Here is a 14,254-nt window from a genome sequence, read left to right on the forward strand (position 1 = left end):
CCCCCTCAACCATTACACTGCTTTGAGGTTTCTGTTTTAATTCACACCTTAAATTCTTTTAACCAATATTTGTATATCAGGTACCATCATCAGTCCAACAACAAAAACAAACACGGCCCAACAAACATAATCATAACGGCCCAATTGACAACAATTAAACTTCGGCCCAATCAAATACACAAACTAAACCCATTTAAAAACCAACTAGCAAAACCCAAATAAACTTTTGTGGCCTGTTTTGGTTTCCTCATAAAGCTCGACCAGCAAAAGAAAAAAAAAATACGGTAGTTAGTTAATCCCCAAATATTTATCTTGTCCTCATCATTCTAACATCATCTTTCTCCATTATCGCCATCATCATTCAATCATCTCGTTATCATCATCTCAGTAAACCATGATTGTTTTCGAATCCTCATCTTTATCACAGTCACCGTACCATCATCATCATATATCGCTGAATTAGTAGACAGGAACACAAGATCTTTAGCATCACAGGAGCGATGAAGAGGAGAAACACAACCATCGATTTTATATATCATCAAATATTATATTCGATTTATAAAAAAATAGAATTCGAAGGGTATTATTCATCGTCTTCAATGTCACGTTTAGCAGGAGCTTGTTTGATAAAAAAAGAAAATATAGGAACGCAGCGTGTGTGGTTAGGTCATAGCTGCAGTAGCAACGTAGCAACATTCTAATGGTGTTTGGGTTCGATTGGAGTAGAAACAGTTAAGATAATATAAGTTCGAATTAAACTTCTCTAAATAATAATCGAAACATCCAACGAGTATTACAATCATTAAATATTTATTTTTAATATACTTTTATTTATATATATAGATATGTTTTAAATAATAATTATTATATTTTGTTTTATTTTACATAGATAAATTTTGGTAACAACAACATACAATAGTTAAAATTATATTTCTAATTATTATTTATATATATATATATATATATATATATATATATATATATATATATATATATATATACATACATATCAAGTTACAATTAATTGTTTGTGAATCGTTGGAAATGGTAAAAGGGCAAATGCATTCATGTAAACTGTTCCAAAGTTTTCGAGACTCAACATTACAGATGTTGCTTATCATGTTAGAAACATATAAAGATTAAGTTTAAATTTGGTCGAAAATTCCCGGGTCATCACAGTACCTACCCGTTAAAGAAATTTCGTCCCGAAATTTGATTGAGATCATCATGGCTGACAATAAGAATGTTTTCCTGACGAATATGAGCTGATAAATATAGTTTTATTAGTGTTGAGTAATATGGATAAGATAATTTGATTACTCGAAGAGTACGAATGAAGCTATCACAAAAGAGTGAAATGAGAAAATAATGTTTTGTCATATCCTTTGACGTAGATATGGTTGATTTTCGATATTCTAGGGATTTAGAGGAAATCTTCGTAATAAGATTTGTTTCTTCGGTAATTGAGGAAATTAGGATCTTCTTTGGTTAAATACGATGATCTATCTTGATTGCTCTATCTGATATTTTATTATAACCCACTCCCTTCGTTTCCTTTATATTTTGGAGTTCCATTTGTTTGGTTTTCTCTTCCCGACTTTAAGTCAAACGAATAATGGTTCAGAATTCGTAGGTGTGAAGTTCCGAATGAACATAACTAACGTTCTAAGAGAGAGATTGTAATAGCACGATCTTGATTGGTTAAATTATCAGAATTAAAGAGAAAAAATAGAACTATTAAGAAGATATGTTCTTAATGTGTTTGGAGATGAGGTAGAATGTAAGAGTCGTGTAACATGGCACACGATGACGTTATGATCTGTGAATCATCACGTTCCATTTAGAAACTCAGCATGACTTACTGTAATATAATCACGTTGATAAAGTGTCAGTATATTATACTAACTCATGCTTCAGTTCCCAACACTACTTCAAAAGCATTCATATTTTAAATTCCAATTTTTCAGAATATAGAAACTAAACAGTTTCCTTTCTGATGTAACACTAATAACGCGAGAAAATAAATGATCGGATAAGAATAGTTATGAAATTATCTTCAGATATATCGAGGATATTTATAATGAAAGATACGATGATATCTTAGAATTTTAGAATGATAGTGTGATGAAGAAATTTATTCACAATGATTTAACACAATTAAGAAGTAAGGTATTCGTTTAAGATTTCATCAGAAACAGAATCATCAGGATTCTTTGAAGGCAGATTTAGTCTTTGTGATTTGTCCATAGCCTCCTTCATGGTTTGCTCAATTAGTTTTCCAATTTCAAACCTTCCCTTTTTCTGAGCTTTGCCAACATACTATTCTTTATCATCAAACTTTTGAGTGTTAAGGTCGTTTACAGTTTTTACTGCTTCATTCAGCTTTTTCATAATTCAGAGTATTGATTCGTAGATTGGGTGCTTTTCAGAATTTCAAAATGGAAGACCATAATTCTAATAGATAAAGGTTATAATAAGGCTAATCCAAATGAAAGTCGAAGTTGATTTGCTGGAGCTGTGACAAAATTGGCTAATTTGAAGAGGGATTGTAAAGTTATTTTCTGTAATAACAACGCCAATGGATCATAGATTCGGGTTAATCTTCTAATTAGGTTACAAGAGTTTTCTGGGTGCATGGCTATATGCATAAGTCCTTATTTTCGTATATAACGTGTGAAGTGTCCCGTTCATATTGATTATAAATGTTCCATATTAATTGATTTCGTTGCGAGGTTTCGACCTCTATATGAGACGTTTTTCAAAGACTGCATTCATTTTTAAAACAACCATAACCTTTATTTTATCTATAAAGGTTTAAAAAGCATTACGTAGATTATCAAATAATGATAATCTGAAATATACCGTTTACACACGACCATTACATAATGGTTTACAATAAGAATATATTACACAAAAAATAAATTTCTTGAATGCAGTTTTTACATAATATCATACAAGTATGGACTCCAAATCTTGTCCTTATTTTAGTATGCAACAGCGAAAGCTCTTAATAATCACCTGAGAATAAAAATGCTTAAAATGTCAACAAAAATGTTGGTGAGTTATAGGTTTAACCTATATATTATCAAATCATAATAATAGACCACAAGATTTCTTATTGAAAAACACACATCCCATACATAGAGATAAAAATTATTCATATAGTTTGAACACCTGGTAACCGACATTAACAAGATGCATATAAGAATATCCTCTATCATTCCGGGACATCCATCGGACATGATAAAACAACATCGAAGTATTAAAGCATCCGTTACAACGGATGGAGTTTGTTGGGCCTAACAGATCTATCTTTAAGATTCGCGTCAATTAGTAGACTGGTTTACTAATTCTTAGGTTACCAAGTAAAAGGGGCATATTCGGCTTCGATCGTTCAACCATAGAAAGTAGTTTCATGTACTTGTGTCTATTTTGTAAAACATTTATAAAGCTGCATGTATTCTCATCCCAAAAATATTAGATTTTAAAAGTGGGACTATAACTCACTTTCACAGATTTTTACTTCGTCGGGAAGTAAGACTTGGCCACTGGTCGATTCACGAACCTATAACAAATATGTACATATATATCAAAGTATGTTCAAAATATATTTACAACATTTTTAATACATTTTAATGTTTTAAGTTTATTATGTCAGCTGTCCTTGTTAGTAACCTACAACTAGTTGTCCAGAGTTAGATGTACAGAAATAAATTGATATATATTATCTTGAATCAAACCACGACCCAGTGTATACAAGTCTCAGGCTAGATCACAACTCAAAGTATATATATTTTTGGAATCAACCTCAACCATGTGTAGCTAACTCCAACATTACTGCATATAGAGTGTCTATGGTTGTTCCAAATAATATATATAGATGGGTCGATATGATATGTCAAAACATTTGCATACGTGTCTATGGTATCCCAAGATTACATAATATATTAGAATACATGTATAATACAATATAAGTTAGCTAGGATATGATTAATATAGATTTATTACCAATTTTCACGTAGCTACAACAAGAAAAATTATCCAATCTTGTTTTACCCATAACTTCTTCGTTTTAAATCCGTTTTGAGTGAATCAAATTGCTATGGTTTCATATTGAACTCTATTTTATGAATCTAAACAGAAATAGTATAGGTTTATAGTCGAAAATATAAGTTACAATTTATTTTTGTAAGAGGTAGTCATTTCAATCGAAAGAACGACGTCTTGATGACCATTTTGAAAAACATACTTCCACTTTGAGTTTAACCATGATTTTTGGATATAGTTTCATGTTCATAAGAAAAATAATTTTCCTAGAAGAACAACTTTTAAATCAAAGTTTATCATAGTTTTTAAATATCAACCCCAAAACAGCCCGCGGTGTTACTACGACGGCGTATGTCCGGTTTTACGGTGTTTTTCGTGTTTCCAGGTTTTAAATCATTAAGTTAGCATATCATATAGATATAGAACATGTGTTTAGTTGATTTTAAAAGTCAAGTTAGAAGGATTAACTTTTTTTTGCGAACAAGTTTATAATTAACTAAACTATGTTCTAGTGATTTCAAGTTTAAACCTTCGAATAAGGTAGTTTTGTATATATGAATCGAATGATGTTATGAACATCATTACTACCTCAGGTTTTGTAGATAAACCTACTGAAAATGAAAAAAATAGATCTAGCTTCAAAGGATCCTTGGATGGCTTGAAAGTTCTTGAAGCAGAATGATGACACGAAAACAAGTTCAAGTAAGATTTCCACTCGAAATAAGATTGTTATAGTTATAGAAATTGAACCAAAGTTTGAATATGAGTATTTTATTGTATTATAAAGATATATTACTCTAAATAAGAAAGATTTATTGAGGTTTGATGATCACTTTACAAGATTGGAAGTAAGCTAGCAAACTTGGAAGTATTCTTGATTTTATGAAACTAGAACTTATAGAATTTATGAAGAACACTTAGAACTTGAAGATAGAACTTGAGAGAGATCAATTAGATGAAGAAAATTGAAGAATGAAAGTGTTTGTAGATGTTTTTGGTCATTGGTATATGGATTAGATATAAAGGATGTGTAATTTTGTTTACATGTAAATAAGTCATGAATGATTACTAATATTTTTGTAATTTTATGAGATATTTCATGCTAGTTGCCAAATGATGGTTCCCACATGTGTTAGGTGACTCACATGGGCTGCTAAGAGCTGATAATTGGAGTGTATATACCAATAGTACATACATCTAAAAGCTGTGTATTGTACGAGTACGAATACGGGTGCATATGAGTAGAATTGTTGATGAAACGGAACGAGGATGTAATTGTAAGAATTTTTGTTAAGTAGAAGTATTTTGATAAGTGTCTTGAAGTCTTTCAAAAGTGTATGAATACATATTAAAACACTACATGTATATACATTTTAACTGAGTCGTTAAGTCATCGTTAGTCGTTACATGTAAATATTGTTTTGAAACCTTTAGGTTAACGATTTTGTTAAATGTTGTTAACCCATTGTTTATTATATCTAAAGAGATGTTAAATTATTACATTATCATGATATTATGATATATTAATATATCTTAGCATGATATATATACAGTTAAATGTTGTACAACGATAATCGTTACATATATGTCTGGTTTCGAAATCATTAAGTTAGTAGTCTTGTTTTTACAAATGTAGTTCATTGTTAATACACTTAATGAAATTTTTACCTATCATTTATCGTGATTAAACATAGTGTATCAATATCTTAATATGATTCATATGTATTTAGTAAGACGTTGTTATAACGATAATCGTTATATATATCGTTTCGAGTTTCTTAATTCAATAAACTCAATTTTATGTATATAACTCATTGTTAAAATACCTAATGAGATACTTACTTATCATAATATCATTTTAACTATATATATAATCATATATATGTCATCATATAGTTTTTACAAGTTTTAACGTTCGTGAATCACCTGTCAACTTGGGTGGTCAATTGACTATATGAAACCTATTTCAATTAATCAAGTCTTAACAAGTTTGATTGCTTAACATGTTGGAAACACTTAATCATGTAAATAACAATTTCATTTAATATATATTAACATGGAAAAGTTCGGGTCACTACAGTACCTACCCGTTAAATAAATTTCGTCCGAAAATTTTAAGCAGTTGGAGGTGTTGATATATCTTCTGGAAATAGGTGCGGGTATTTCTTTTTCATCTAATCTTCTCATTCCCAAGTGAACTCAGGTCCTCTACGAGCATTCCATCGAACCTTAACAATTGGTATCTTGTTTTGCTTAAGTCTTTTAACCTCACGCTCCATTATTTCGACGGGTTCTTCGATGAATTGAAGTTTTTTGTTGATTTGGATTTCGTCTAACGGAATAGTGAGTTCTTCTTTAGCAAAACATTTCTTCAAATTCGAGACGTAGAAAGTGTTATGTACAGTCGCGAGTTGTTGAGGTAACTCAAGTCGGTAAGCTACTGGTCCGACACGATCAATAATCTTGAATGGTCCAATATACCTTCGATTTAATTTCCCTCGTTTACCAAATCAAATAACACCTTTCCAAGGTGCAACTTTAAGCATGACCATCTCTCCAATTTCAAATTCTATATCTTTTCTTTTAATGTCAGCGTAGCTCTTTTGTCGACTTTGGGCGGTTTTCAACCGTTGTTGAATTTGGATGATCTTCTCGGTAGTTTCTTGTATTATCTCCGGACCCGTAATCTGTCTATCCCCCACTTCACTCCAACAAATCGGAGACCTGCACTTTCTACCATAGAGTGCTTCAAATGGCGCCATCTCAATGCTTGAATGGTAGCTATTGTTGTAGGAAAATTCTGCTAACGGAAGGTGTCGATCCCAACTGTTTTCGAAATCAATAACACATGCTCGTAGCATGTCTTCAAGTGTTTGTATTGTCCTTTCACTCTACCCATCAGTTTATGGATGATAAGCAGTAATCATGTCTAGACGAGTTCCTAATGCTTGCTGTAATGTCTGCCAGAATCTTGAAATAAATCTGCCATCCCTATTAGGGATAATAGAGATTGGTTTTCCATGTCTGGAGACGACTTCCTTCAAATACAATCGTGCTAACTTCTTCATCTTGTCATCTTCTCTTATTGGCAGGAAGTGTGCTGATTTGGTGAGACGATCCACTATTACCCAAATAGTATCAAAACCACTTGCAGTCCTTGGCAATTTAGTGATGAAATCTATGGTAATGTTTTCCCATTTGCATTCCAGGATTTTAGGTTGTTGAAGTAGACATGATGGTTTCTGATGCTCAGCTTTGACCTTAGAACAAATCAAACATTCTCCTACGTATTTAGCAACATCGGCTTTCATACCCGGCCACCAAAAATGTTTCTTGAGATCCTTGTACATCTTCTCCGTTCCAGGATGTATTGAGTATCTGGTTTTATGAGCTTCTCTAAGCCCATTTCTCTCATATCGGGTTTCGTCTTCCCGAATATTAAGATGCTTCTCCGATCCTTTGGGTATTTCATCCTTTAAATTTCCCTCTTTTAAAACTCCTTGTTGTGCCTCCTTTATTTGAGTAGTAAGGTTATTGTGAATCATTATATTCATAGCTTTTACTCGAATGGGTTCTCTGTCCTTTCTACTCAATGCGTCGGCTACCACATTCGCCTTCCCCGGGTGGTAACGAATCTCAAAGTCGTAATCATTCAACAATTCAATCCACCTGCGCTGCCTCATGTTCAGTTGTTTCTGATTAAATATGTGTTGAAGACTTTTGTGGTCGGTATATATAATACTTTTGACCCCATATAAGTAGTGCCTCCAAGTCTTTAATGCAAAAACAACTGCGCCTAATTCCAAATCATGTGTCGTATAATTCTGCTCATGAATCTTCAATTGTCTAGACACATAAGCAATTACTTTCGTTCGTTGCATTAATACACAACCGAGACCTTGCTTTGAGGCGTCACAATATATCACAAAATCATCATTCCCTTCAGGTAATGACAATATAGGTGCCATAGTTAACTTTTTCTTTAATAATTAAAACGCTTTTTCTTGTTCATCCTTCCATTCAAATTTCCTCCCTTTATGCGTTAATGCAGTCAAGGGTTTTGCTACTTTGGAAAAATCTTGGATGAATCTCCTGTAATAACCAGCTAGCCCTAAAAATTGGCTTATGTGTTTAGGAGTTTTCGGGGTTTCCCACTTTTCAACGGTTTCAATCTTTGCTGGATCCACCTGAATACCTTCTTTGTTCACTATATGACCGAGGAATTGAACTTCTTCCAACCAAAATGCACACTTTAAAAACTTAGCGTACAATTTTTCTTTTCTCAGCAACTCTAGCACTTTTCTCAAATGTTCTTCGTGCTCTTGATCATTCTTCGAGTAAATAAGTATGTCATCAATGAAAACAATGACAAACTTGTCAAGGTATGGTCCACACACTCGTTTCATGAGGTCCATGAACACAGCTGGTGCGTTAGTCAACCCAAACGGCATAACCATAAACTCGTAATGACCAGAACGCGTCCTAAAAGCAGTATTTGGAATATCATCCTCCTTCACCCGCATTTGATGATATCCAGAACGTAAATCAATCTTCGAATAAACTGACGAGCCTTGTAATTGATCAAATAAGTCATCGATTCTCGGTAGTGGGTAGCGGTTCTTGATGGTAAGTTTGTTCAACTCTCGGTAGTCGATACACAACCTAAATGTACCATCTTTCCTCTTGACAAACAGAACAGGAGCTCCCCACGGTGACGTGCTTGGTCGAATGAAACCACGCTCTAAAAGTTCTTGAAATTGGTTCTGAAGTTCCTTCATTTCGCTGGGTGCGAGTCTGTATGGAGCACGAGCTATTGGTGCAGCTCCCGGTACAAGGTCTATTTGAAATTCAACGGACCGGTGTGGAGGTAGTCCTGGAGATCCAGAAAGTTATTAAGAAGAACTGAATTGATATCCACCCTAACGTGGTAGTTTCCCATCATAGGGCTTTCTATCCAGAGTCTGTAAACTCATTTCCTTCGTCCTCCTTCTCCGCTTCGACTCAACCACCTACCTAACCTCTTAGAAAAGATCCGATAGATAGCAGCTACCTAACTTTTAAGCCCTTCACCAATCAAGGTCTTTCTTTCGAAAATACATCGGAAAATTCTTTTGCGATGGGAACATCATTGATGTTCTTTTCTTCGGAATTGATTTTCTCGACGTGTGCTAGCACAGCATAGCAACCTTTTCTTATTAGTTTTTGTGCCTTCAGGTTACTAATAAGATTTAACTTCGCGTTGCTCTTTTCTCCGTACACCATTAAGGGTTTTCTTTTTATCGTATAATGCGAATTGCATTTTTGTAACAAACGATCTCTGCTTTCACTTCTTTTAACCAGTCCATACCGATTATCACATCAAAACTCCCTAACTCTACTGGTATCAAGTCAATCTTAAATATTTCGCTAACCAGTTTAATTTCTCGATTCCGACATATATTATCTGCTGTAATATATTTACCGTTTGCTAATTCAAGTAAAAATTTATTATCCAAGGGCGTCGGTGAACAACTTAGTTTAGCACAAAAATCTCTACTCATATAGCTTTTATCCGAACCCGAGTCAAATAAAACATAAGCAAATTTATTGTCAATGCGAAACTTACCCGTAACAAGCTCCAGGTCTTCCTGCGCTTCTGCCGTATTAATATTGAAAAATCTTCCGCGGCCCTGCCCATTAGTGAAATGTCCCGTTCTTATTGATTAAAAACGTTCCATATTAATTGATTTCGTTGCGAGGTTTTGACCTCTATATGAGACGTTTTTCAAAGACTGCATTCATTTTTAAAACAAACCATAACCTTTATTTCATAAATAAAGGTTTAAAAAGCTTTACGTAGATTATCAAATAATGATAATCTAAAATATCCTGTTTACCCACGACCATTACATAATGGTTTACAATACAAATATGTTACATCGAAATCTGTTTCTTGAATGCAGTTTTTACACAATATCATACAAACATGGACTCCAAATCTTGTCCTTATTTTAGTATGCAACAGCGGAAGCTCTTAGTATTCACCTGAGAATAAACATGCTTTAAACGTCAACAAAAATGTTGGTGAGTTATAGGTTTAACCTATATATATCAAATCGTAACAATAGACCACAAGATTTCATATTTCAATACACATCCCATACATAGAGATAAAAATCATTCATATGGTGAACACCTGGTAATCGACATTAACAAGATGCATATATAAGAATATCCCCATCATTCCGGGACACCCTTCGGATATGATATAAATTTCGAAGTACTAAAGCATCCAGTACTTTGGATGGGGTTTGTTAGGCCCAATAGATCTATCTTTAGGATTCGCGTCAATTAGGGTGTCTGTTCCCTAATTCTTAGATTACCAGACTTAATAAAAAGGGGCATATTCGATTTCGATAATTCAACCATAGAATGTAGTTTCACGTACTTGTGTCTATTTTGTAAATCATTTATAAAACCGGCATGTATTCTCATCCCAAAAATATTAGATTTTAAAAGTAGAACTATAACTCACTTTCACAGATTTTTACTTCGTCGGGAAGTAATACTTGGCCACTGGTTGATTCACGAACCTATAACAATATATACATATATATCAAAGTATGTTCAAAATATATTTACAACACTTTTAATATATTTTGATATTTTAAGTTTATTAAGTCAGTTGTCCTCGTTAGTAACCTACAACTAGTTGTCCACAGTTAGATGTACAGAAATAAATCGATAAATATTATCTTGAATCAATCCACGACCCAGTGTATACGTATCTCAGTATTGATCACAACTCAAACTATATATATTTTGGAATCAACCTCAACCCTGTATAGCTAACTCCAACATTCACATATAGAGTGTCTATGGTTGTTCCGAAATATATATAGATGTGTCGACATGATAGGTCGAAACATTGTATACGTGTCTATGGTATCTCAATATTACATAATATACAATACAAGTTGATTAAGTTATGGTTGGAATAGATTTGTTACCAATTTTCACGTAGCTAAAATGAGAAAAATTATCCAATCTTGTTTTACCCATAACTTCTTCATTTTAAATCCGTTTTGAGTGAATCAAATTGCTATGGTTTCATATTGAAATCTATTTTATGAATCTAAACAGAAAAAGTATAGGTTTATAGTCGGAAAAATAAGTTACAAGTTGTTTTTGTAAAGGTAGTCATTTCAGTCGAAAGAACGACGTCTAGATGACCATTTTAGAAAACATACTTCCACTTTGAGTTTAACCATAATATTTGGATATAGTTTCATGTTCATAATAAAAATCATTTTCCCAGAATAACAACTTTTAAATCAAAGTTTATCATAGTTTTTAATTAACTAACCCAAAACAGCCCGCGGTGTTACTACGACGGCGTAAATCCAGTTTTATGGTGTTTTTCGTGTTTCCAGGTTTTAAATCATTAAGTTAGCATATCATATAGATATAGAACATGTGTTTAGTTGATTTTAAAAATCAAGTTAGAAGGATTAACTTTTATTTGCGAACAAGTTTAGAATTAACTAAACTATGTTCTAGTGATTACAAGTTTAAACTTTCGAATAAGATAGCTTTATATGTATGAATCGAATGATGTTATGAACATCATTACAACCTCAAGTTCCTTGGATAAACCTACTGGAAATGATAAAAATAGATCTAGCTTCAAAGGATCCTTGGATGGCTTGAAAGTTCTTGAAGCATAATCATGACACGAAAACAATTTCAAGTAAGATTTCCACTCGAAATAAGATTGTTATAGTTATAGAAATTGAATTAAAGTTTGAATATGATTATTACCTTGTATTAGAAAGATAACCTACTGTAAGTAACAAAGATTTCTTGATCTTGGATGATTACTTGGAATGGATTTAGAAAACTTGGAAGTAAACTTGCAATCTTGGAAGTATTCTTGATTTTATGAAACTAGAACTTTTGGAATTTATGAAGAACACTTAGAACTTGAAGATAGAACTTGAGAGAGATCAATTAGATGAAGAAAATTGAATAATGAAAGTGTTTGTAGGTGTTTTTGGTCGTTGGTGTATGGATTAGATATAAAGGATATGTAATTTTGTTTTCATGTAAATAAGTCATGAATGATTACTCATATTTTTGTAATTTTATGAGATATTTCATGCTAGTTGCCAAATGATGGTTCCCACATGTGTTAGGTGACTCACATGGGCTGATAAGAGCTGATCATTGGAGTGTATATACCAATAGTACATACATCTAAAAGCTGTGTATTGTACGAGTACGAATACGGGTGCATACGAGTAGAATTGTTGATGAAACTGAACGAGGATGTAATTGTAAGCATTTTTGTTAAGTAGAAGTATTTTGATAAGTGTATTGAAGTCTTTCAAAAGTGTATGAATACATATTAAAACACTACATGTATATACATTTTAACTGAATCGTTAAGTCATCGTTAGTCGTTACATGTAAATGTTGTTTTGAAACCTTTAGGTTAACGATCTTGTTGAATGTTGTTAACCCATTGTTTATTATAACAAATGAGATGTTAAATTGTTATATTATCATGATATTATGATATATAATATATCTTAGTATGATATATATACAGTTAAATGCCGTTACAACGATAATCGTTACATATATGCCTCGTTTTGAAATCATTAAGTTAGTAGTTTTATTTTTACATATGTATTTCATTGTTAATACACTTAATAGTATATTTACTTATCATTTAACATAATTAACCAAGTGTATCAATATCTTAATATGATTCATATGTACCTAGTAAGACGTTGTTATAACGATAATCGTTATATATATATCGTTTTCGAGTTTCTTAAATTAATAGTCTCATTTTTATGTATATAACTCATTGTTAAAATACCTAATGAGATATATACTTATAATAAAATCATATTAACTATATATATAACCATATATATGTCATCGTATAGTTTTTACAAGTTTTAACGTTCGTGAATCACCGGTCAACTTGGGTGGTCAATTGTCTATATGAAACCTATTTCAATTAATCAAGTCTTAACAAGTTTGATTGCTTAACATGTTGGAAACACTTAATCATGTAAATAACAATTTCATTTAATATATATATAAACATGGAAAAGTTCGGGTCACTACAGTACCTACCCGTTAAATAAATTTCGTCCCGAAATTTTAAGCAGTTGGAGGTGTTGACGTATCTTCTGGAAATAAATGCGGGTATTTCTTCTTCATTTGATCTTCACACTCCCAGGTGAACTCGGGTCCTCTACGAGTATTCCATCGAACCTTAACAATCGGTATCTTGTTTTGTTTAAGTCTCTTAACCTCACGATCAATTATTTAGACGGGTTCTTCAATGAATTGAAGTTTTTCATTGATTTGGATTTCGTCCAACGGAATAGTGAGATCTTCTTTAGCAAAACATTTCTTCAAATTTGAGACATGGAAAGTGTTATGTACAGCCGCGAGTTGTTGAGGTAGCTCCAGTTGTTAAGCTACTGGTCCGACACGATCTATAATCTTGAATGGTCCAATGTACCTTGGATTTAGTTTCCCCCGTTTACCAAATCGAACAACGCCTTTCCAAGGTGAAACCTTAAGCATGACCATTTCTCCAATTTCAAACTCTATATCTTTTCTTTTACTGTCCGCGTAGCTCTTTTGTCGACTCTGGGCGGTTTTCAATCTTTGTTGAATTTGGATGATTTTCTCGGTAGTTTCTTGTATTATCTCTGGACCCGTAATCTGTCTATCCCCCACTTCACTCCAACAAATGGAGACCTGCACTTTCTACCATAAAGTGCTTTAAATGGTGCCATCTCAATACTTGAATGGTAGCTGTTGTTGTAGGAAAATTCTGCTAACGGTAGATGTCGATCCCAACTGTTTTCGAAATCAATAACACAAGCCCGTAGCATGTCTTTAAGCGTTTGTATCATCCTTTCGCTCTGCCCATCAGTTTGTGGATAATAGGCAGTACTCATGTCTAGACGAGTTCCCAATGCTTGCTGTAATGTCTGCCAGAATCTTGAAATAAATCTGCCATCCCTATCAGAGATAATAGAGATTGGTATTCCATGTCTGGAGACGACTTCCTTCAAATACAGTCGTGCTAACTTCTCCATCTTGTCATCTTCTCTTATTGGCAGGAAGTGTGCTAATTTGGTGAGACGATCAACTATTACCCAAATAGTATCAAAACCACTTGCAGTCCTTGGCAATT

This window comes from Rutidosis leptorrhynchoides, chromosome 4 (assembly GCF_046630445.1).
Source record: "Rutidosis leptorrhynchoides isolate AG116_Rl617_1_P2 chromosome 4, CSIRO_AGI_Rlap_v1, whole genome shotgun sequence".
In the NCBI taxonomy this organism is placed as follows: domain Eukaryota; kingdom Viridiplantae; phylum Streptophyta; class Magnoliopsida; order Asterales; family Asteraceae; genus Rutidosis; species Rutidosis leptorrhynchoides.